Raw genomic sequence first — 5179 nt, 5'->3', positions numbered from 1 at the left:
TTTTTTCATAAGGTTTTATCTCTTGTTAAATTTCCTCCAAAACTTGTATGGGACTAGACATTCCATAGGAATTTCATAGGGTTTATTCCTTTGATTCAAAGAGCTTTATAGGAAAAATTCTTATAGGAATGAAATCATCTGAAATTCCTATGATTTTTTTAATCAAAGGTGGCCTAAACTTAGGCCCCGTTTGATTTGTAGGAAAAACATAGGAAGTTTAGAGGATTTTAGTCCTATAGAAAAAATTCTTATGAGAGCCTTTGAAACAAAGGATTACATCATATCCTTTTCGTTGAAATTCCTATGGATTGAGCAATCATACGGAGATTTTGGAGGAAAATAAACATGTTGTAGGACCCCATGTTTCTTCTTCCCATGACTCTAAGGTCCTTTTAAATTCTTGTGTTTTTTCTGTGGTCCAATCAAACGGTCATTTCTATGTTTTTACTGTGTTTTGCAATCATCTGTTTTGCACATACATTCCTATTAGAATTATATGTTTTTACTATTTCTCCTTTTTTCGTTCATGCAATTTAAAGGGCCCTTAGATGGGGATGCTGTATACCATATATGCATCAGAAAAGCTCCTGCAAGCAACGAAAAGCATATGCTACACGCGGACGCCCAGTCTTTGTATGGAAACTCCATCCATGCCCAGCATCACACGTATACTTCGGCAGCACCTTGCTTCAGCGATCTTGGTCCCCATTCAAATATTCTTGTATCTTCCTCCTTGATCTGCAGAATAGCCTAGGACAAAATGCAGTGAGCAACGTACAAAACGACTTCAGCTGTCACGCCTATTTTTTCGCTTCTATTTGCTTATAAATCAAAATTTAAATTTTCAATCTTAAAGTTAGAGTTGCTTTTAGAGTATTTTTATCAAAATTTATTTTTGGAGTTGGTTTTTTGTTTTTTCACTAAAGTTTGTTTTCAGCATTAATTTTTAGATCTCTAAGAATACACATATAAAGGTTTTATTTACAAATTATTTTTTTAAATATGCCGTTTAAAAAGCTAAACCATCACCCCTTGCCCTCTTGGGGTACTTTTGGTAGCATTTTCTTAAAAGCATGCTCTATTTATAGTTTTCCAAATCGGCCAAATTACAACTGAGACCCCCACACCCACTAGTTTTCTATTGATTTTGTTAGAAGTTTGTACTCCTACGGTCAAAAATATTTATAAACAATTCTTCTATGTCACATGCTACTTTAAGACACTTAAAAACATATGATTATCTATTGTTTCTAGGTTATATAAATACCTCATCCAATTGGATGTGACATAATTTTCTCAAATTCGTAGTTTGTCATTTGTTTGTTAGTACGGAGTGTGTGCTCGTATTTTTTTTCTAAAAAATGATCTAATTTTCAGGTTAAATCTAAATAGCTAAAGTTGATTTATTTAGACGGAGGTGTAAACAGTACTACTAGTACACACGTGTACGAGTAGATTTGTATCTAGAGTTTTCTTTTCTGCGTGTTCCGGCCCATACAGGAGTACGCCACATCGATGGGAGAAGAAAATAACGAAAAGGACAGAAAGACGAGACAAGGAAAACGAAACAGAACGTGATGGAAAAGGCATGGGGGAAGGAAGCGAGGGGGAAGGGCACGGACGCATACAGAACGTTGTACTACGTACAGTGCAGCACTAGCAACAGTGCATCAGCATCAGCAGAGGCAGTCCATTCACCGAAAAGAGAAAAAAAAGAGGAAAACGATGGAAAGGGCGAGGGGGGGAGTGGTCAGGTCTTATCTCTCCGTTTATATTTACAGTTTTTTCGAACAGCTAAATAATATCTTTTTAAAGAAAAAGTTTATATATTTATAGAAATTTATCATCTTATATTTTTAGAATAGATCTATTTTTAATTTTAAGATAGTTAGTTATATCGTTTGTATCATTAAATAGCTATTAGAAAATCACATGATATTTCGTGTTTCAGCCGTATGGAAAGAAAAAGAAAAAAAAAGGACAGGGACGAGGAGGCAAGCTGATTGCGCGATGTTTCGCGGTGTCGGAGCGGAGAGTACGGTACTTTCGTCGGTAACACCACCTCCTACCGAACCAAATCGTGCGCAACAGTGAGCGTCCAGCCGAGGCACAGGCAATTTCCCTGCGATGATGGGCGCAGCAGCAGCGTTGTCCGCTGGGTCGGTCGGTCGGCCGGCCGGCCGGTCCGGCCCGCCATCAACGGTGCGAAGCCGTCAAATCGACGCATCCAACGGCCTACGGGAGAGGAGGCGGGAGGGACACGAGCGCGCGCGCGGCGTCGCCGTCAGTGCCTCCTCCGCGCGTCGCGGCCCGACACGTGCGCGCAGGATGGGAGGAGGAGGTGGAGGTGGTGGTGGTGACGCCAGCGCGCCACCGGCCAGAGGGGGGCAGCGGGACGTGTACCCGTGTGGGCCGGGTACGGTGTAACCAGCAGCACTACAGTACGCACTCGCTCTACTTTTAATACCGTTAGCTTTTGAGTTTAAGTATATATTTGGTTTTATTAAAAAAATTATATAATTATAAATTATTCTGTGGTGATTTAGTTTATTATAAAAAAACTTTAAATACAACTTATAAACTTACATATTTATAAAAAATTAACTAATATGAACAATTAAATATAGATTAAAAAGTCAGCGTCGTGAAATACTGGAAGTTGGGGTAGTACTCCATGTGGAAGGGGATGGACGCGACGGCCTCTCGACTGATCGTCGTTGCGGCGTCCGGTCGGCGACGTCACCCACTCCGCACCCCGCCCCGCGGAGGCGGATCGAACGTTCCAACGTCCGTGTTACACGGGACAAAACATATAGGACATATGCGATGCATACGCTACGGCTCCGCTGCTCGAGCCCTCCTGGTACCTCCATCCCAAACAAATGAGCCGTGGAAATGAATCTCGGACACCAACAGGTTTCACGGGACAATGGGATATACGATCCGTTACTTCTTATTTGGACAGATAGGATGCATCCTAATCCTAAGTTAAACAAAAATAACTTAGAGCTAGCTCATATGTTTAAGTTTCATCACCGTCTTTTCGCTAATACTTATGTGTATAAATCATAATTTGGATTTTTAACTTTAAATTTAAAAGTTGATTTTACAGTTTTCCACGGAAGTTTATTTTTCAGTATTGACTTTTGGATTGACAAGAATACGTATATAAATTTTTACTCATGAATTATTTTTTATTTATAAATATATCATTTGGCTTTTTTCACGAAACACCCAAACAATCACCTTCTTTTATCGCCAGAAATTCCTTTTTGTCGAGATTTACAGCAAAAATTGAGGGAGCTAGAGTGTTCTCCCTACACGAACAAACGGATGGTTTCACCGAGCCAATGTACTTCTATGGCAGCAACGCATACACTCCTCTTGAAAACGCATAAAATCTTCGAGTTCACCTCTATTATTCTGCATTTCCTCACGAGATTCATACCAAACAACCCGTTCGAACTGACCCATCTCGCCCGGCTCGCACACGCACACAACTAACAATTAATTGCGCGTAAGCTACTGCTCTCCACTTACCAAAGCTTTCATGCACCCTTTTTCTTTTTCTTTTCCTGAATACAATAACGCGACTTAGAGTGTGCTCCTTCTCTGTTCCCATACAACGGAAGGTTCCGCGCCGCACACATGAAACCTAAAAAAAAAAAGAAAACGTTGCGGCCACCCTAAAACCGGAACGGGCTAGCGATCGATCGGTCGAGCGACAGTTGGATCTCCCCGCGGCCAAGAAGATGTCGACACATCGTCGCTGCCGTCCACGACTCCGTGAGTACGCTGTGCGCCCCTCCATTTCCTACAAAAATTTTCCGCTCGAGAGAAACTCACACGCGACGTGTGCACATCGTGTCGACACTGCAGCGTAGAATCTCCCCGCGACAGCGACGTGCTGCTACTCATCGAACTCGAAACACAGAGCTCGCCCGCGATCCGCACGGACGCACGAATCGCATGGTTAAATTTAAACCCTGGTTAATTAGGACTAAAACCATGTTTAGATAAAAAAAAAAGTCCCTGGGACTTCTATTAAGAAGTCTTCCTTCTTCTTTCAAACGGTAGGCACTTTTTTCTAAAAATCTCTCAAAAATTAGTAGTCCCTTAGAAGGGACATATAAAGACTTTTTCTCTCTTTCCACGCGTTAACTCACTTCTCTTCCCTCTTCTTCCCTCTGCTGCCTGCTCGTCCGCCCGACGGCACCGCCCTCGCCCCGCTCGTCGGTCGGCGCCGCCCCCGCCCCCTCTTCTCTTCCCTCTTCTGCCCTTTGCCGCTTGCCCGCCTGACGGTGCCGCCCCCGCTCTGCTCGCTGGCCGGCACCGCTCCTACCCCCACCCGCTGGCCTGCCGACGTCGCCCCCACACCCGCCCTCTCGTCGGCCGGTGCCACCCACGCCCGCACGTCCCCTCTTCTCCCCACTCTTCTCAGGGTACTATAGTATTTGTACCTATAGTAAACACTTTTAGTTCCTCTTCTCAAACAGGAGGGACTACAAAAAAAAGTCCTAGAGATTACTGAAAAAAGTCTATGGACTATTAAAAGTCCCTGAATCCAAACAGATCCTAACACGTATCTTTCCTTTTCAGATTCCGCTTATAAGCTAAAATTTGAATTTTAAATTTATAGTTAATTTTAGGTTTTTTTTCTCATTTTATCTTTTAGCGTAGGATTTTTTATCGCTAAAATACATATATAAAAGTTTTTTCACATATTATTTTTTGTTTGCAATTGCCTTAAACTTGATTAGCGAATGTATAGATAATTAATAGCAGACTCGTGGAGTTGTTCACAAGGTCAATCTGCAAAACCTCATTTCACCCTTATGGTAACTTATGTAGTAACATCCTTTCTAAATTGAAATCATTTGTAGAGATAACATAAATATTAAAAGTACGTGAGAATGATTGAAGAAAAATTATGATTGGTTAAGAAGATAATATAAGGTGAATGGAGAATTATTGTAATTGGAATGGTGGAAGAAAGAAATATATTTGGAAGGGTTATTATGTCATACAAGGATTTTTGTAAAATAAATTAAAAGAGGTAGAAAAATGATAAAAACATCGATATTAAATTTAACAACGGTTTGTGATCAACTCTTCATTTATAATCTTTTTTGTTTTGGTGTAATTAGATCATTGTTTGTCTTAACTATTTTTTAGAAAA

The sequence above is a fragment of the Oryza brachyantha genome, chromosome 1 (assembly GCF_000231095.2).
Source record: "Oryza brachyantha chromosome 1, ObraRS2, whole genome shotgun sequence".
NCBI classification, from domain to species: Eukaryota; Viridiplantae; Streptophyta; class Magnoliopsida; order Poales; family Poaceae; genus Oryza; species Oryza brachyantha.
Note: the sequence above shows the minus strand (reverse complement) of the source record.